Source organism: Erinaceus europaeus, chromosome 3 (genome assembly GCF_950295315.1).
Source record: "Erinaceus europaeus chromosome 3, mEriEur2.1, whole genome shotgun sequence".
Classification (NCBI taxonomy): domain Eukaryota; kingdom Metazoa; phylum Chordata; class Mammalia; order Eulipotyphla; family Erinaceidae; genus Erinaceus; species Erinaceus europaeus.
This window is the reverse complement of record NC_080164.1, coordinates 130,760,062-130,781,474: the sequence shown is the minus strand read 5'-3', so window position 1 is coordinate 130,781,474 and position 21,413 is coordinate 130,760,062. Positions and strand designations below refer to the sequence as shown.

General features: G+C 36.0%; 1 protein-coding gene and 1 long non-coding RNA gene across 2 annotated transcripts in view; one reads left to right on the top strand and one right to left on the bottom strand.

Annotated features, from left to right (window-relative positions):
• The window catches only part of RASGEF1B (RasGEF domain family member 1B), a 200,574-nt gene that overhangs the window by 28,659 nt on the left and 150,502 nt on the right, over positions 1-21,413 (top strand). The window lies entirely within an intron of this gene.
• On the bottom strand, positions 9,985-17,579 carry LOC132537704 (uncharacterized). Its single transcript, XR_009549163.1, has 3 exons — positions 17,542-17,579; positions 13,941-14,062; positions 9,985-11,169 (listed from the first exon to the last, which is right to left on the bottom strand). It is a non-coding gene; the product is annotated as an uncharacterized LOC132537704 (long non-coding RNA).

Below are 21,413 nucleotides of genomic sequence, written 5' to 3'. Positions count from 1 at the left end.
TCGTGGTCTGGGAGGTGGCGCAGTGGTAAAGCTTTGGACTCTCAAGCATGAGGTCCCGAGTTCAATCCCTGGCAGCACATGTACCAGAATGATGTCTGGTTCTTTCTCTCTCCTCCTCTCTTTCTCATAAATAAATAAAATATTTTTTAAAAAAAAGGTTTGAGACATTCAATCAGTTTTTCCCCTCTCATATTAATTAAATAGTGATTTATGAGACTACAAGTTAATATAAGTGTACATCAACACCATTCCCACCACTGAAGGACTGTGTCCGGATCACCCACACACACACACACACACACCTGCCCCCCCCAACCCATGAATCTGAACATCTCTACTATCACCCTCCACCCAGAGATTTTTACTCTGGTGCCTTACTCCAAACTCAGTCAGAATCTGCTTTGAGTTTCCCTTTGAGTTAATTTTTAAACTTATCCTTTTGGGCCAATTTTTTCCATTGGAACAGCAGTAGTTTTGTGCCAACTTTTTAAAATATGTGTGACAAAAATGAAAGAAAATATATGAAGCCATGCATGTTTGTAAAACATATGCTTTTCTCCTTCTCTCCTTTCTATCCTTCATGCCTCTGCTTTAGAAGAAGTAATATAGAGCCTGAAGCTTTGCTGATTAGAAGGGAATGGGACTGGGAGAATACAGTCTATGTATATCAGACAAGACATGGACATGAAAAAGAATAAGATGTGGAAATATGAGCTATCTGGTTAGGAGGAAACTGTTATGAGAAACTCAAGAAGCTGAAAGGGAAGTAGTGGGAGAAAAGAGGACAAAATAAAGAAAATAGGTGATTGCTCTAGTGAGCATTTCCCTGGCCCACACCTGCAGGGGAGAAGCTTCATGAGCAGTGAAGCAGTGCTGCAAGTATCTGTTTCCCTCTCTGCCTCTTACTTCCCTCTCAATTTTTCTCTGTCTTGATCAAATCAAATCAAATGGATACAATTATTTTGAAAAGGTAAAAGGTAACATTTTAAAAATAAAAAAACCCTCTAAAAGGGAAAGAAACAAAGGAATAAATATAAGCAAAAAATGTTTTCAATAAACCACTATGATTTGTACAATGAAATCTCATGTTTTCTGCTCTTTCTCTCAATTATTGCAAATCAAAACAATCTTCAACAAGGTGTCTACTTTAGGGGCCAGGACGGTGGCTTATTGGTAGAACACATCCCTTGTATACATGAGGCACTGGGTTTTATGCACAGCAACATGTAAAAAAAAAAAGGCAAAACATAATTTAAAACACCAGAAATTATAGAGCAATGACTTATTTCTCATTAAAGAAAAGCACCTTCATATGTCAAGGTCATTGAATTTGATTTGTATGTCCTTTGGATTTATAATACAAATATCCGTAAGAGGATACGATAGCCAATGTTTATTATTAAAGATAAACTCACAAAATACATATACATAAACTTGTCATCATTTAAAACAAATATTTCCCCGTTTGAATTTGTTTATGAGAATTTACACAGAAATTCTAGGAAAAGGAAACTGAAACTTATAATTTTTAAAAATTTTAAATATTTATTATTTTTAATTTTACCAATACTGCTTATCTCTGGTTTATGATGGTGAAGCGGATTGAACCTGCTACTTCAGAACCTCAGGCAATAAAGTCTTTTGCATAACCATTAAGCTACCTTTCCCAATCAACAACTTGTATAATTTAGACTGAAAAATAATTTTCTCCTATGTAGAAAAGATATTTTCATAATCAAATATGTGACATTAGAGACTCAAAATGCACTGAGATTTGAGAGGTCACCCTCCTGACTTAGGTAAACTCAGAGAACTAATTACCACAACTAGGACACTGCTCATATTCACTTGTATCATTAAGCCTGTCGAAATTTAACAAATCACCTATAGCTATACATTTCTTTCTCTATACGGTGAAGTTTACATGTGAGGTGTGTGTATCAATTACCTGTCTTTTAGTTTTTTCCTGTGGCATCAGTGTTCACATATAGTACTGAAATAATATACTTTGTAATCTGTATTATAAAGTGAGAATCTCGATTATTTTTTTGAACTAGCCACTTAATCTCTCTCTTAATGGGTGACAATTTTGTCCCATATCATATTATTATCTTCTTTTCTATTATCATACTATATTAATTTTATGTAAGTTTTTGTATCTTCTGATATACCTTCATTACTGCTTACAGGCTATGCTATATCTGTTATAAAATTTTTGAAACTATAATTAAAGTTAAACTTGTAAATTACTTTGCAAAGAATTGACATATTCATTGTATTTCTTTATCACATTCAGAATAAGAAATATTTTGCTGTTATGTTATTTTCTGTGTTTTATCATTAAAATATTATACTTTTGTGTAAAGTACCATACCATTCTAGTCAGAGTTACTATTATATATTTGATATGTCTTTTGCAACTATAAATGGAATTTCCCCCCCCATCACCTCCACCTATTTCCCAACTGGTTATTGCTAATACAATGAACAACTTTTGAAACTTGAATATTTATTTCTTAATCTGACTTCCATGTTGAAGTGAACCTTTCAAAATTCATTATGTTCTATTAGTCTTGGGGTTTACAAAGGATTTATATTATCAGTGTCTAAAAGTAAACTATCAGACAAGAGAGAAAGTCAGTTCTTTGTCTTGTGTTTTTATTGAAAAGTTTTCCAAGAAAATATATACATAATATTGAAAAATAGGAACTAAACCAACCTGTGTGGTAGGGTGCCTGCCTTGTCATGTATGGGCCCAGATTTGAGCCCCAGCACCACAGAGGAGAGCAATAGCATTGAGAAAAGATCCATTGCTATGGTATCTCTCCCTCTCTTTGTGTCTCTGTTTCTCTCTGTCTACAGTAAGAAGAATGAAAAGGTCAGCCCAGCCAAGGGAGTTGTGGATTTGCATGTGTATAGTGTGCCAATAATGAGTGCTGGGAGGCTGGGAGGAACAACAATAGTAGCTCATAGCAACTGTGAGACACCAGAGACTCTTCTGTTTAATTTAGAAACAAGATAAGGATATCCATTAAGACCCTTTTATTGTAAATTATAACAAACACCCTTCATTCTCCTCACTTGTTAAGAAAGGCATCAAGAATACAGAATACATTTGACTTTGAGGAAATAGGTAATACCATAATATAGATGAGGAAATCAGCCAGACACGGTGATGAGAAACTTGGCAAGTGTCAACTTGTTCCCAATTAGAATCTGGTCTGTGATATTCCAGTATGACCTAAACATCACTAGATCTTTCACTTATTTTCCTTTCCAAAATAAAGGCATTTATGTGTATATTGCTCAAAATATAATAAAATATTTGTATATACCTCATCTCACAGTGTCTTTCAAATAAACTTCTCTCAGTGGGTCCGTGATCATTCTTAAGTAATTCTAAATAAACAGTAAAACTTTAAGTAAATATTATCACATTATAGTGTCATCCTTTCTCAAAGGAAAAACTACTTAGTATTCTGAAGATGCTCCTATTACTTTAATCATTCCTATAGACTTTCTTTCTTATTTGTATTTGAAAATAGTGAATTGATTTACAGTAGTGCTAGAGATTCAATCTGAGACCTGGAAGTCTCAGGTACAAGTTTTTTGCATAACCATTATGCTGTTTTCCCAGCCCCTTAACATTATATTTTAAAGCAGGAAATAAAGCCCAGGTTCCTTACAGCTCAAGGCCTTCCCAACTGTTGGTGCCAATTAATGAGCTGATACCTTACTTTCTTTATAGACAACAAACATGACATTTTATGGCCTTTCAACCTCATTAGAAAGCAAATCTAAACTAAAGCCTTAGGTGTGTGTCTTATTGTTTCTGTGTTGGATTTCACAATGGCCTTTATTCTGATTTTCTTGTCCTGTGACTTAGATCAGATCAGGGTGGATCTTATTCTGAGCTACAGTGGCATTGGTAAAGCTGAATACCCATCATGTCCTCATAAAACATTACAATGTGAATTGTTAGAAAATTGTTTGTTTGTTTGTTTGCCTGTTTAAGGCAATCTAAATTTCCCAAAGTAAATTGTGTGTTTGTGTGTGTGTGTGTGTAGTTTGCTACTTCGGGTAGGCTAAAAGATTCATGAAAGGATATTGGGACTCTTTCTGAACAATTTTACTTTTATTTATTTATTTTTCTTTGGTATTTATTTGTTTATTAGATAGAGACTGTCAGAAATTGAGAAGGAAGGGACTGATAGAGAGGGGAGAGATAGAAAGACACTTGTATGACTGCTTTACCACTCGCAAAGCTTTCCCCCTTCAAGTAGAAACCAGAGACTCAGACCTGTGTCCTTGCACACTGTAACATGTGTGATCAACCAGGTGCACCATCACCTGGCCCATTGAGCAATCTTATAATCACAGGTATTGATGTTTTGTTTTTAGTAACATTGGAATAATTTTAATAGTGTTAGCATGTATCAAGTTTATCATCACTTAGGTTCTTACATAATGTATCCATACTACAAAATATTCTTTAGTTATGAAAAACTATGCTTAAGAATATGTTATGGCTTGGGAAATATTAATATACTATTCAACAAAAAAATTCAAGTTTGAATACATTGAGTCAGGTGTCTTTTGGTTACCCATAATTTTGGCCCAATTCAGATAAAAGAGGCTCTCCATATGTATCAGAGGTCTCATGAGAACTAATATTAGAGTAATCAAGGACTGATAATATCTTGGAAATTTAATCTAGAATATCACTGAGGTTCCGATCTCAGACCATTGGATTCCACTGTCAAACCCTCTCCGTGCACACCTGTCCTTTCTTTGTGCCATCCCAGTCTTCTCTCCTTAGACATAGTTCTTCCTCTCTGATAGTGTCAGATTGTACATAGTCTAAAATGTTTTCCTAGATTTCTCTTATATGAACTCACATTCATCCATCTCAGATTTATTACTCATTGACTTCATTTCTTAGTCTTTCATTTCAAATTCCTAAGCTGACTGCACAGTGCACCATTTTGAGTCAGCCTGCACTCATAAGTCCTTACTTAGTCTAAGAGTGGGCCACCCTTAGACTGGTCAGAGAGGGCAAGTCTCACTTTGCTATAAAGGATATCTGCTTTGTCTAGAAGAATCTTAGGTGAGAAATATCACAAATGTGGTGCATAACAGCATTTAAATGCTATGTAAAAATCTGTATGGGTAGACAAGAGAGTTAGATAAACAAACCAAAATATTAACAGGAGTTTTCTTTAGGCAGTGATATTACAAAGAATTCTTTTTTCTTTAATTTCTCTGATTTTCCTTCAGTGAACACATTGTTTTATAATGACAAATATAATAAATTACAAAACAGTAAGAAGAATTTTTAAAAGACTAATTATGGTAGAAGCTGCCTCAGGATAATAAAATGCAATGCTGACACATTAGAAAAGCTGAAACAAAGTAAGCCAGATGTTGATGCTCCTGGTTGAGTGCGCATGTTACAGTTTGCAAGGACCCAGGTTCAAGCCCCCAGTTCATACCTGCAGGGGGAAAGTTTTACAAGCAAGGCAATGTTACAAGTCTCTCTCTCTTTCTCTCTCTCTCTCTCTCTCTCCTTCTTTTTCCCCAATCTCCCCTTTCCCTCTCATTTTCTATCCAATAAATAATTTTAAAAAAGAAAAGTTGAAACAGGACATCTAAAACCTGTATAATATTATTACCAGTGTTACCTCAATAAAAGAAAGTGGTTTAAAGTTGAAACAAGACCATTGATGAAGTCATTTACCCTGAGTCATAGAGCAAAGTGGCTGAGCTCTGGACCTCCTGATTTTCAGTGATTTCAGCTGTATGGCCTAGTGCCTTGTCTGAACCAAATTAACAAACAAACACCACTGATCCCAAGCAAAACCTTTAATTAGTCTTTTATCTTTGAGTGTGAGGTCTAGCTGTAAACTGTGCTCTAAATCTTTAGGACTTGGGCAAGTTTGCTAAAAATAATAACACAGTTGACTTAAAAAACAGCTCTCATCCCAGGATTCATTAAACCATAATTTTGCCATGAACTCTATTTTGCCAGATGTTTCCATATAAACACTCTAAATTGTCAGCTCTGCTTTTGTTTGTTTGTTTTACATATTCTTATGTTTAAAAAAATAGAGCAGTTGAGAAGCAAAGGCATTAATAGGGAATTTCCAGATGTGAAGTACAATTTCTGTCTACTCTTGGGTCTTTCTTTCCACTCTGGTGGCTTTGACTTCCTTTTCCTTCAATGAGTTTTCACTGAATGGTGTAATATGATCTCTTACAAGAATAAAGTCTTTTAAGGTAAGAGGAAGCTGAATCTGGGTGGTACAAACAATCATATCAGTGCACAGGAAGAAAAGGAAAAAAATCAGTGTACAGAATGAAAGAAAAGTTAGAATCTCTTTAGGTTTCATTCAAAAAAAGGAGTTGAAGCTGAAATGAGATTGCATATCTGGCAGGAAAAGGTTCCTGTAGCACTTTAAAATTGACTCCTGCTGAAAATCTAGAGGAAACAGAAACCCTGGAGCATTTTGTCAGTTCTGGACATCAGAATGCTCAGATAGAATTGCTCCTTTAAGGTATTTATAGTGTAAAATTCCTCCTACATCAACCCTTAGTGGAGCTCAAGGTATGATTCAGATAGAAGTCCTTGAATCATTTACTATTTGTCTGACAGTTGGCCTGGATATGAGTGAGCTAATATGACTTATGTCACATAAATGGCAGGCTCAGATTCAAAAAGAATTCACAGTCTGTAATGACAGCTTGAAAAAGTCACTCCCTAAAAATGAGATAAACAAATAAAATATATAAATGTAAAGTCTAAATTCTTAAGTCAAAATTAACCATACAAAACTAGATATGTATTGTATTGCCTAATAATGGTTGCCACAAACCAGTTTTGAGATGTTAACAAATTTCAAAATTAATATGAGTAACATATATCCAGAATATTGGCTATAGGAAAAAACTGTCCAAAATATATTTTTTATTTAGAAAAATAACATTAATTGCCGGGCTAGCTTCGCGGGCGGAAGAGAGACGACCAGGGACTCATGGCTGAGCTGGGAATGCAGTTCAATCTTTATTGATGAGCAGGAATTCAGTACAATCCATCTAATCTCTATTCACTAGAAAATCCTGTCCTTTATATCTCCTGAGGTGGAAGTATGTAGGATAGGGGGTGGGGAGAAGGAAAAAGCTCGAGTGCTAGGAAGTATCAAGCTTGCATCTAACCAGTGGGGATTAAACCAATGCCCTATAGGCAGGGCAGGTCTCAGGTAAAGCAGTGATTATGTAAATAGACCACAGCTTTAAGCAATGCAAGGAATCTAATGTAATGATCAAAACAGATGGTCTTAGAAGCAGAATTAGAAGCAGACCAACAATTAATACACTAGGACATATCCAAAATAAGGAAAGGGGTCTTTAAACCATGACTCAAAAGATTAGGAATATTTGTTTTGGGTAAAGATACTCAGTTTAGGGGGAAAAAAGAGGAGGATTACATATATATATATATATATATATTTAATGTGAGAACATTTGAACTTTAAATGTTTTGAGAAGTCTTCGATAATGGGCTAAAACATTGAATTTCCATGAGTCAACCTCCAATTCAAAGTGAAGAGTATCATTATCATGATAGCAAATACCTTGTTATTTTTAGATAATAAGAAAATAAAGATATTTAAATGACTAAAATGGGAGAGACACCACCATTAAGCCTGTCCCATGCAATCCTTAATTAATGAATTTGTTTACACTTCTCAGGTAGGGATATTAAGAAATAATTAAAATATTTTCACTTCACAACCTAAATGCCCATTGTTAGATAATGAAGAGTTTATGGGATATATATTAAATGGAATACTACTCTGTAATTCTAAATGATGATATTGTGTTCTTTGAGATGTGTTTAACTGGGTGACTGTACTTAGTGAAGTAAGTAAGGAAAAACAGCTACCAGATGGTTTAATTCATATATGGAATTTACATAATTGAAACACACAAATAGAAAGAAAGAAAGGAAAAAAGAAAGGAAGGAAGGAAGGAAGGAAGGAAGGAAGGAAGGAAGGAAGGAAGGAAGGAAGGAAGGAAGGAAGAATAGCGAAACTTGTAAGACTTTTTGTGGAGGTTATCCAGGTTGGGGGTAGTGGAGAGCAGGAGAAGGGAGAACTTTGGTGGTAGATGTGGTACAGAATGATACATCTGCAATCTTATAATCCTGTAAACCATTATTATTTTTTAATTATTTTTATTGATAGGACAGAGAGAAGAAGAAGAGAGAGAGAGAGAGATCTGTAGACTTGCTTTACTACTCATGAAGCTTCCCCCATGCAGGTGCAAGTCAGAAGCTTGAACCTGGGGTCCTTGCACATAGTAATATGTGTGCTTAATCAGGCACACCACCACCCAGTCTGTGAACTATTATTAAATTACTAATTTAAAATGTGAATGTTACCCAAAATGTGGGGAAAATAAGCAAAACACTTCTACCTCTTGCTCTTTACAAGAATTTCTTCAGCATCTGACACATACTAGGCAAATTCTTTGCCAAAGTCCAGGATACAAATATGAGATGGACATAGTTCCTCAGAACACAATTACAATTAGGGCTATAACTTGAATAATGTGCAAGACAATCTGTTCTTAATGGTAAACTAAATTTCTGGGCCTAATGTGCCTCTTTTATTCCATGATTTGTCATCAGTAGAAGCAAATTGTTCATATATATACCCAAGTGACCAATTCTCGTATTGTAATAACTTCAGCTGAAATCTTTCGGTGTATGCAAAATAGAAAATGGCCTTATTACACTCATCTGAGTAGAATAGAAGATGTGTGTATTTTATGTCTCTGAATACCTAGCAAGTTTATCCAGTACTTAAATATATTCAAGGTATTTTTATTCTTACAAACTGAATTAGTGCAATTTATTTTCTAAAGAAATGGCTGATAATTAGAGGCCTTTTATTTTAGAGTGTTTCACAGGCTATGTGTGAGAAAATATTGGCTAGTATGATGCATTGCAATGAAAGAAAGTTAAATGAGTGGTCAACTTTGCAGAAAACTTCAGTGGTATGCAGTGGGTACTTTGGACTTCTGCTTAGTCATGGATAACTGACAAATAGGGTTCCACTGTTGTTTGCTTCTTGGTTACTTTGCAAGGCACTGCTTCTTCAGAATTTTTCACAAATTATATTAAGTTGCTAGGGGAGAGGGAAACTTATAAATTTTATTCCATTTGCTAAAACTGCCACAATCTCTCTGTGTTTGTAGGTTAGGTAGTGTGGAGAGAGCATCCTTGGTGAAATCTTCACATCCATTTTTTTTCCTCCAAGGTTATTGCTAGGCTTAGTGCCTGCACCATGAATCCACCACTCCTGGAGGCCATTTTTCCCCCTTTTGTTGTCCTTGTTGTTGTAGCCTCGTTGTGGTTATTATTACCATTGTTGATGTTGTTCATTGTTGGATAGGACAGAGAGAAATGGAGAGAGGAGGGGAAGACAGAGTGGGGGAGAGAAAGATAGACACCTGCAGACCTGCTTCACCGCCTGTGAAGCGATTCCCCTGCAGGTGGGGAACCAGGGGCTCGAACCGGGATCCTTGGTCCTTGCGCTTTGCGCCACGTGCGCTTAACCCACTGCGCCACCGCCCGACCCCCTGCACATCCATTTTTAAGAAGCAAAATAAAAGGCATACTGATTTCCCAGTGGAGAACAAACAAGCTACTTAGCATGCTGGCCATTACCCATTGCTTAGATTTACCTAACTAGCAAGTTATTTTCTGAGGACTTAGATATAAAATCCAAATACTTGGAAATGTTTGTACTCACTTTTCTGAATACCCATTTCTTTAAGTAGGAGGGCACATTTGATGTATTTTTCTTTACTCTAGAATTCCCAAGTACTGTTGGGTTGTTGGAAAGGTCATGCAAAAACATATCGTGACTTTTCTGGCAACCCAATGTTTTAAAATATTTTTATTAGTAGTGATTTAATATTGGTTTACAAAAATCATTACATTTCAGGAATATAATTCTTTACCCATGTATTTTTGCAGCTCACCACACATATCACCAGTTTCTGTGCATCCTTCCCCCAAGCCCCACTTCCCTCTGGTAACCATCATTGTTTTCAGAGCCTAGAGACAATTTGGTTACCGTTTTGTTTTTGCAAGTTCAGTTACCATCTGGAAATTGTTTTGCACCTCTTTAGTTATTTTTCTTAACATTGTAGTATTGTAACTTTATGTTCAATCTATTTTGTTCCTGACACAGTGTCACCTCCAACAACTATTTTCAAAGAATAATTACAGTCCATGGCTGTTTTTGCTTAACCTACATATGTCACCTATAAACAGCAGTACTTTTGGTGAAACCCACACTCAGTCACCAAAGGTACCAAGTGCGAAATCAGATGGGACATTATAACAGCAGTGTAAACCACAGTCACCACTTCCTGCTTAGTAATGCAGTCCTGTGAAGTGCAAAGTTGTGTCTGTGTATCTTGGTGGGACAAGACATATCAGGTATCTAAGTAGTTGCTAGGGTCTGAAAGAATCATTGTTCTATATTTTCAGGATCCTGATGATTCTTTTTTTATTAGTGATTTAATATTATACAATTATAAGTTAATAGGGATATAATTTCAGGTGTACCCAATCCCCTCCATTGGAAGCTGATTTTATATCTTGATGTGCGTGTGTGTGTCCCCATTTTTTCAATGGTTCTACCTTCACTTCCTTTCTAAGTCACTCCTATACTTATTACCACTTCCAGATGTCTTTGCTTTTTTTCCTCTTCTCTCTCAGATAGGAGAAATAGTGCCCGGCTTGCTCTGGTGTTCTCCAGATTTGCTTCCCTTTCATTGATTGTATAAAAACAAGATTCCTGATGACAAATGTTCCAGGCCCTGGTGGAATGGGGGTGCAGAACTCTTTGGCTTACTTTCCTTATTATTTCTCCTTCTGGGAGTATGAACCAAAGTTCTTTTTATGGTGCAGAAGGTGGGACTTCTGGCTTCTATAATTGCTTCTCTGTTGGACATGAATGTTGGCAAGTTGATCCATACCCACAGCCTGTTTCTATCTTTTTCTGATATGGTAGGGATCTGGAGAGATAAGGTTCCAGGAAGCATTGGTGAGATCATCTGCCCAGGGAAGTCATAGTACCATCTGGAATTTGGTGGCTGGGAGATAATAAGATAGAAAGTTAAGACAAAATGTTTAATAAACAGGAACCATAAAGTAGGAATAGAGTGGTTAGGAATAGGGATTTTAAGATGGATAGAAGCTAGGAAGTCTATTTTAGGTTTATTCCTAGGAACCTATGTCTTAGTAATCTTTGCTTGAACTTGGTAGCTAATGTTGGGGTGGACTAGGAATATTAACTAGGAAGATGATGTCGAATTTGAGAATAGAACGAGGAGGGAAGATTAGTGCAAAGAGTTGCTCACAAACTTGAATAAAATGTATAAATGTGATTAAGTGCTTACTACATCAATCTAACATGGTATCCATATGTATTCATATTTAGCACCAGAGCCTATATAACCTCCAAGTCCCTGTCAGTTTTAACTTTCAGCCCAGGGTCACAGCTGGGAACATTCTAAGTTGCACTATTTCAGAACCAGTCTTTCTCAAGAGGCAGAGTAGGATGAGCCAGCCTCCCTTCAGAGAGTGGGGCAGTCCCTACATTTACTAGTTCATAGTGAGGGTAAAGTACGGAAGAAGTCCACAAGAACTTTTGTTGATGTTCCCAGTCGTCCTGATAATTCTTAGGTTGAGGTTACTTTTTTTTAAAACTTTTATTTATAAAATGGAAACACTGACAAGATCATAGGATAAAAGGGGTACAATCCCCACTACCAGAACTCTGTATCCCATCATCTCCCCTGATAGCTTTCCTATTTTATTTAACTTTTTTATATTTATTTATTTACTTTACTCATGTTGATCTTGGTTTTTTATTGTTGTTGTAGTTATTATTGTTACTGATATCGTCATTGTTAGATAGGACAAAGAAATGGAGAGAGGAAGGGAAGACAGAGAGGGGGATAGAAAGATAGACACCTGCAGACCTGCTTCACCTTAGGGGATCCTTAGGCTGGTCCTTGCACTTTGCACCATGTGCGCTTTACCCGCTGCGCTACCGCCTGACTTCCAGGTTGCCTATTCTTTAACCCTCTGGGAGTATGGACCCAGGATTATTGTGGGGTGCAGATTATGGGAGTTCTGGCTTCTGTAATTGCTTCCCTGCTGAGCGTGGGTGTTGACAGGTAGATCCATACTTCCAGCCTGTCTCTCTCTTTCCCTAGTGGGGCAGTGTGCAGAAAAAGTGAGGTTCCAGGACACATTGGTGGGTTCATCTGCCCAGGGAAGTCTGGTTGGCATCACGATAGAATCTGGAATCTGGTGGCTAAAAAAAGTTAACATATAAAGCCAAACAAATTGTTGACTATTCATGAACCTAAAGGCTGGAATGTTGCTGATAAAGATTTGGGGTCTCTGTTTTGAAGACAGCTAGTAGGTCTATTTTAGTTATATTCTAAAGGGCCCATAAATATACTAGTAACTTTTCATGGTGGCTTTGGAGGGAGCCCCTTTGAATAATTCTTCTCTTACATGTTAACCCTGGAATAGCATGTCTCAGGTGCTGTCACAGTTGAACCTTCAACTGTAGAACACAGGCCTGTTGCATCACTTAAAGTTGCAGAAACTTACTTTTATCTGTTTATGGTTCTTTGCAATATAAAGGTTGTGTCAAAAATGACTAGTAACAGAATAGAGTCAGATTTGAAAGGATCCATATTACATGCATTTGTTTCTGTAAGTTTTTATTTCAAGCAGGACAGAATGAATGGGTCCCTGTAAAGATGTCTCTAAAACTGACTAAACCTTCTTCAGTATTCAGTCAGGTTTGTTTTAGTATTCTTGACTTTACCAGGCTTTCTCATCTTGTTAGCATCACACCCAAATCATTATAGCATGACATCAACAATAAGAAAATTTCAGTGCTACACATTTCTAAAAATCAGCTGGGAAAACTACAAAATTCACTGCCAAAAATTTCCACGCACCATTCTTCTAGGTACAGAGTCATGATTGTTAAATGTAAAGGATATATCAACAAATAGTAATTCTATTTGTCATTGCTATTAAGAAAGTACTATAGTCCAGAAAAGTCAGTATAAGTTCCTGCCTAGTGAGTGAGTCATAAGCACCTGTTGGGAATTTATTAAATACCGTCTGTCTTCTGTACTTTTCTCAAATTCTATTCTGGATTCAGACATTGATTCTGGCTAAAACTTTTTCTTCTTTTAATAGTTTCCAAATGTCCTGCATACAGTGTGGCCAAGATAAAATATGAATGTCTCTGAAATTAAAACTGCTCACAAGTCATCAATATAAATTTCTTGATCATAAATTATGAATTCTAGGGAGAAATTTTGCTATTATTTCAAGAAAATATGACTGTTCTTGTCTCACAGTTTGATAGGAATCAATTTGAATGTCTACAAATTAAATGTATTTCATTCCAATGATAACAAAGTGAATCAGAAAAAATTTCAAACATCAAAGTACCATTTGGAACTAGCATAAGTAAATTGCGGTCCATCGTTACAGATTGTACAGGATATCAGCATTGTGTACAGAATCTCTTCCAACTTCAGTAAAGCTGTCAACAAAAGACTTCAACTTTGCATCCTGATTGATGAACCCCAGTAGGATATTGATAATTGACCAAGAAAATTGAACTAGTCTTGAGACTATTTTAAATTATGCAGATTTCTGCCTGGGAGATGGTATTGCAGATAAGGCCTTAGACTATCAAGCATGAGGCCCCAAACTCAATCCCAAACATCACATGACAGAGTAATACTCTGAGTAATGCTCTCTTTTGCGTTGATAAATACATCTTTTAAACTACATGCAGAAAAGGACCAGCAAGATAACTCACCTGAAAAGATGCCTGCTTTCATTACACTCAAGACTCAGGAAGTTTTGGTGCTAAGGTGTCTTTCTCTTTTTCCCTGTTTCTCTGTCTCTTTCCTTCTCTATCTGGAAAAGTGTGGTGAAACCCTGATTATAAAAAGAATGCAAATTAGTAGCTCTTAGTACCAGTCAAAGATGTAAAAAAGTTTGTTTTGACATAGGGACAGAAATAATCGATTTGCCCAACATGTAGGGACTGGTCAAATAAGTCATGACTAATTTTCAAAGTCTTTCCATAGACCCCTGAAATGAACTATGAAGTCAGAGCTAATAACTTTCCTAATGATAATAAAATAAATGATATTCACCTTTTTCATTGTCTTGGCATTTGCATTAGTTGTACAAAAAAAGTGGCAGGTAAAATTACTGATATGTTAGCATGAATCAACACAGTGCTACCAAACTTAGCTAGTAGTTTTTATATTATAGAACACCATGCAATTCCACTAAGAACATACCAGTTTACTTAAGATGACCTTGACGATGCAATACAAATGACCAACTTCATGAAATCTTGACCTCTGAGCATCGCCTTTCTAATATTCTGTATGACAAAATGAGATACATGCAAAAAGCATTGCTGCAGACTGAAGTATGGTGTTTATCTCAAGGGAAAACATACAATTATTTGAGTTGACAACTGAACTATACTGAAACACTTTTACTTAAAAAAATGACTGACGAGCAAGCTGCAATTATTCAGAATTGTGAATTTGACAGATACTTTCTTTAGAATAACTGACATGAACTTAACACTTCAAGGAGAAACAGTGGGCATTTTTTCCAGTGGTAAAATTTGAGCTTGCAAGAGAAAATTAGAATTTTCAAAAGCTTTTATCTATCCCCATGATCTTGGCATGTTCCTGATACTTAAAGATTTTTCTGGGGATACTGGTGGTGATATTAATGAATATAATTTTGTGATGTTATATTACAGAAATATGTCAACATTTGAAATATCTTCATACCCCAGTGAATGTCATTTTCCAATTATTAATATGTAATCATACATAACCACAAATTCATAAATGATCTATCCACAGTGAATAAAAACCAATTTAATTTGTAAAGCAGGCAAAGCTTATTGATGTAGTCTCAGATTACTATACTGAAACTTTTAAGAACTTCCATATTGAATTCTAGCACGCTCAGAGAGGAATAGTCACAATTATCTAAAAAGCTACTAAAATACTTTTCCTCTCCTGCTGCATATCTCTAAGATTAGATTTTTATTTTTACTTTTACTTACTTATTTTACCAGAGACATCAGGAAACTATTCCTGCATATGTGGTTCTAGGGGCCAAGCCCAGGCCCATCTCACACACATAAGTTCTTATGTTCTTATGTTATGTTGAATCACTCCCTGTACCTAACTATTTCCCATCATCACCATCATCACAATCATCATCATCATCATCATCACCAGGACATTACTACTCTGTGTAACTTTTCAGATAGAAGGAGAAGTAGAGAGAGAAAGGTACCACAGAGTAGAAGCTTATTTCAATGGAGCCAGACTCAAACCTGAGTCACGCTTATGGCAAAGCAAGCACCCTTGCCTAACATTTATAAAAATATATTTTAGACAAACTAATATTTTACTACACTTTAAACGAAGAAGCAAATATGAGAATCCAATTGTTTTCAGTTGGGCCAAAAAGCTAAAAATCTATGAAGCAACGGCATCTTTCATAACTAAATCTGGAAAGTATACTTAATTTTTATAAAAATGCATTTATGATAATATTCAGTGGGATTTTATTTGTCATGTTGACAAATATATATTTAAGTAGTTCTTATAATTAATTTTAACATGTAAACATGCTACCACATATTTTTAATGACTATAAATAATTTCTAATGTATAAGAAATCTTTAGATTCTTCAGTGTATTTTAAGAATTTTAAGGTCACAGAGATTAAAATGTTTAAGAATTACTAAATTATTATTTTAATTAACTGAAACTCTATGCAACTATAGGAATGAACAAGGTGTTTATGTGTTCCCTGGAATTCACTCCATTATATATTAGGAAATGAATGAAGCAAGATGAATTATAATATACCTGATATGTATCTATTTATTTAGGGCACAATAAAGATCTATAGAAATATAATGTTGTGGTCTGGGAGGTGGAGCAGTGGATAAAGCATCGGACTCTCAAGCATGAGGTCCCAAGTTCAATCCCTGGAAGCATATGTATCAGAGTGATGTCTGGCTCTTTCTCTCTCCTCCTATGTTTCTCATTAATAAACAAATAAAATATTTTTAAAAAGAAATACAATGTTATTACACACACATGATATCATTTACAAATGGGGTTTGTTTAAAATAAACTTCTGTTGGTGTATTGAACCAACGTAAAAGACTCTGAGGTTGGTGGGAGGAAGGGTTCGGAACATGCTGACAGAGGACGTAGTGGAGGTTGTACTGTTATGTGGGAAACTGGGAAATGTTATGCATGTACAAACTATTGTATTTACTGTCGACTATAAAACACTAATCCCACAATAAATAAATTTTTTAAAATAATATTTTTTTTTAATTAAGACATGGTGGGGCAGAGGGTAGATAACATAATGGTTACGCAAAGAGACTCTCCTGCCTGAGGCTGCAAAGTCCCAGGTTCAATCCCCCGTACCACCATAAGCCAGAGGTGAGCAGTGCACTGGTTAAAAAAAAGAACAACAACAACAACAACAACAAAAAAAACTCCTAAACCCCAGTACATCTAGGAAAGTGACCTAGAATTTTTCTAGATGGAAGAGTAACCTCATGATCTTTCCTTTTGTACTTTAGAAATTTATTGCAGTGAATTTATCCTATTAAGCAAGCTATTTGGTCTGGAAAAGGAGTTCAGTGGTAGAACGCATGCTTTGAGTGAATGAAATCTGGAGGTGGACCCCCAGCATTGCATGAAATGGTGGAACATTATTTTAACCCTCCACTCCATAAGATAAATAAAACTATTTTATATTTTTAAATCAAACAGTGAAATAAACATTGTATATTAATGCTGAGTTTCCCAGATTTGGCTCCTTAAAAAGCATTTTCCCTTTTGAGTTCACAGTTTCAAGTTTAACTTCAACCATAGCAAATAAGTACTTTGTGTCCTACATACTATCTTTCTGCAAACATTTATTTTCCACTAATGTTAAGCAATTCTACTGGCAGCACTTCTTTCTAAAGTGGAATGGCAAAATTTCACAGGAAACGTCTTTCCTCCTCCTCCTTACACTGAGTTTATCAGAAGAGGAAGGGAAAGAAGGACAAACAAAATGAAAGACAAGAAAGATACAGATCTCTGGCAGCAAATTAACAAAAATTATAAGGAAAAAGATGAAGATGAAGAAGAGAATGCTTGGTCAGAAAATGGGAATGAGACCACAGAAAATGAAAGAAAAAAAGAGTGAAGAACAGTGTGGAGAAAAACCAGGAGGGGAGGAAGTAGAATTAGTGCAAGGTCAGAGAACAAGCACTTAGAGATAAGTAGGAAGAGAAAAGAAAAGGAAGAAATTGGGACAAGGGAAGTTAAGTTGAAAACAAAATAAAACAAAATCCCAACCTGTTGAAGAGAGATCCAAATGAGTAGTGGCAGACTTTTGTTACAAGAGATGTAGCAATGAAATCACTAGACAGAAATTCAGGGCACGTTGAGAAATTGAGTGGAATAGAACAACACTTGGCAGGAGGGGATTTGGATATTTTGATTAAATAACTTTTTAAAGCTTTATTTATTTTATGAGAGTGCTTTGCTGTCATATGCAGTGCAGAGAATTGAACTCAGGCCCTTATGCATACAAGGAGTGCTCTCTGTAAAGATACCCCACTTCCTTGGCTGCAGATGAAATTTTACTTGTTTGTTTTAATTCAGAGTTTGGGTAAGTAGTTTCCAGGCACATGTGATGGGTCCTTTCAATCTCCTGTACTCCATCTGGAAACTGAAGGCACTGTGATAGTGGGTAAATGGCCTTAACAGAGAAAGAAACTTCTGTGATCCTTTATCCTGTGAGATAGAGGGGGGTACTGAAAGAGTGAGTACTTTATCCACTGACCTGGCAGCTGGAGCCCATGCTGTCTCCTCACAGGGTACTACTGACCCAGACAGTCCCTGACAAACAGCATTCCACTCACCAGCCCAGAGCTTCCGCCAAAGACTGTGGGAGGCAGTGAGTAAGCAGAACAGCCTCTAACACTGAATATTGGGGAAATGGAAATTTTAACAAAAAAGGGGAAAGGGTCTTGACCATAGCAAAAGTGAAACTACCATTTTAGAAAAACATGAGTATTTAAATGGAGAATTGATAGATAGAAGAGAGGCACTTACTCAAGTATGACACATACCCAACTAGATATTGACCTAAAGGTGCACATATTTTTCATTTTAAGAACTATTATTTATAGTATGATGATTAAGAATGGGGGGTTAGCAAATGGGAAGATGGCTCAACAGGTAGATCATTGGACTTTTATGCCTGAGGTTCCTGGCTGACAGCCCCCCCCCAGTGCTGCGTGTACATAGATTAGAATTCTGGTGTCTCTCCCTTCTGCTCACCCCTCTCTCTACCTCATGTGAATTTATCAGTATCATGTGTAATAAATAAATTACATCTTTAAAGCCAATAAGGTACTGGGAAAAGCTGTGGTATTGAGGCATCTCCTTTTCTCTTGCTATCTCTGGTTGAAGCCCTGGGAATGACAAAGAATATAAATAAATAAATAAATAAATAATCGGGGGGCTCTGAATCAGCAATTTACCAGTAGCATTATCTCGTAGATCTGAGCTACCACATTTTATCTTTTAAGGCTAAGCTCTGAAAACCAGTTTTTATCTAATCAGTTCTGTCTAACCAGATTTTGTCTCTGATTTTTACAGACTAGTTGTTCCAAAGGAAATAATATAAATTACATCCAGGACCAAAAGAATTAGACACACAATAATATCTTACTCATATGCTAGTGTAAGACATTTATTATCCTATAACAGTTGTTGGGTGGACAGACATAGAAACAAAGCTGGAACAAGTTAGTCACATTCTTGTCTTCATATACTATTGCCTCCTGTCTACTTGGTTATCAGTTGATAGAGGAGCTATAAACATAGTAGTTTTAATACTGAACCAACACTCACCAAGAAGCAGGTGTTCTCAAGTAATGAAAGGAAAAGGTTAGAGGTTTATAAAAAAAATCCTCAATTATCCTGTAACATTTGGTAATGTCATTCAATATTAAACATCATTCATTCTTCTTCTTAAAGCATGTACACTGGTTATATTCTGGCTTTCTTTTAATACTCAGTGTTAACTATTATTGTGACTAAGTAATTTTCCTCTATAAGTAGAGTATGATTGGGCTACCATGGAGTGATATAAACTTATTTGCCCCAATATTCAGTTCTAAACCAGCTGGCTCTCTAAAGGGCTTGTCTGCAGTTTTCTTTTTAATCACTTTCTGACCCTTTCATTGTTGCTAGGCAACCAGCAGCTGCTCCTTCTTCACCCCTCCACCCCCTCAAACATGTCTCTAATCTGCTAATGGTTTTGAAGTCAGAGAACTAGGTGTGCAAAAATTTTGAGTAAGGTACCAGGAAATGTGTTCTGAATCAGTCCAGGAGCCAACCACCTAAATGTTAAAGTAGCAGATTTGTTGAACATTGTTTTAGTGTGTGAACTTAGTGACATCATTTCCATGTTCAAAGTTGTTTGCATTTTATATTATAGTCTCATCTGTAATCTCATTAACAGAAACTTCCAGATCAATTTAAAAGAATGAAGTTTTTTAAACACAAGGTGAGGAAATCCTAGTCAGTTTTTGAAACTCAGGTTTGTGAGGTGAACACAAACCTCACAGTGGAAATATATGTGGAAATGGAAGGCAGGTTTTCCTCCCCAAATCTAAATACACTTATTATTCTCAAAACTCTAGTTTAGGGTCTGAGACATAGTTTACTGGGCAGGGTGCATGCCTTGCCATGGTCAAGGCTCAGGTTTGAACATGACACCACATGGGTGATGCTATAGAAATGGATACCTCCAGTGTTGTGGCATTGTTCCTTTTCTGTCTCTATTTTCATCTTTCTATCTGAATAAAGAGGCAGCCTAGAGCAGGGAAATCACACATGCATAAAACCCTGGCTACACACACACACACACACACACACACACACACACACACCTACCTCTAGATCATTGCTATTTTCAGAAACTTCAAAATATCACCAGAGTTACCTACATTATTTATATTGATGTTTTGCAGAAATAATAATTTAAATGACTTAAGTAGGTGCAATGAATCAATTAGAAGTTACATAACTCTAGTTATTGTGTATAAACAAATCTGTAGCCTCTTTGCTTAATATAAGTTTTTTTGCCTTCTTAATTTTCAGTTCCATTAATGCACATTAAATAAATGTGCTTCAATGTGCATATTTATTGAGTATTTACTGTTGTATATGGGCTTTGTTTATATACGATATTTTGTATTTGTATTTGTAGATTTTCCTACTTTACAAACTTACCTGTTGACATTGTGAATATAATTATCTTTTTATCACATTGTTATGTTTTAATATTCCATTTTATCAGTTTATTTAAACCATACTATTCAAAACAATCATTTTCCCAGTAAAACATTTTACAAAGATATTAACTAAAAAATAGAATTCATTTGGGTAGTAATTTTGTTGACAACAAATTGTGAAAACATTCTACTAAATGGCATCTGAGGCTGTTTTGCTCACTCATATGCTCATCTTATTTTAAAATGAATTCCTCTTATTTAAAAACAATAATTTTTAAGACTATTCTTTTTTTGAATTTCCTGTGTTCTCCAAATCAAAGACATCAAGTTCTTTGACTCCTTCTTATATAACAATGACTCAATCCATACAGTTAAGCCAGGTGCATTGCTTCATATTATGTGGTGATTGAAGTCAGTACTTTACAGCATCCAAATGAACAAAGAAAATTGCTATTATAGAATCTATATTCGGGGTCAGATGATGGCACACCTGGTTGAGTGCACATTACAATGCATATGAACCCAAGTTCGAGCCCCTGGTCCCCACCTGCCTGAAGAAAGCTTTGCAAGTGGTAAAGCTGTGCTGCAGGTATCTCTGTGTCTCTCTCCCTTTCCCTCTTGATTTCTCTTTTGCCTCCAGGGTTATTGCTGGGCCTCGGTGCCTGCACTAAAAGTACACTGCTCCTATGGTCTTGTCGGGTGTTTCCATTTTATTTTTAAAAAAAAATCCACTGCTCCTGGTGGCCATCTTTTCCCCATTGTCGTTGCCATTGCTGTTGCTGCTGTTATAGAAAGGACAGGGAGAAATTGAGAGAGGAAGGGAAGACAGAGAGGGGGAGAGAAAGTTAAACACTTGCAGAACTGCTTTGCAGCTTGGAAAGCAACCTCCCCTATAGATGGTGAGCTGGGGCCCAAACA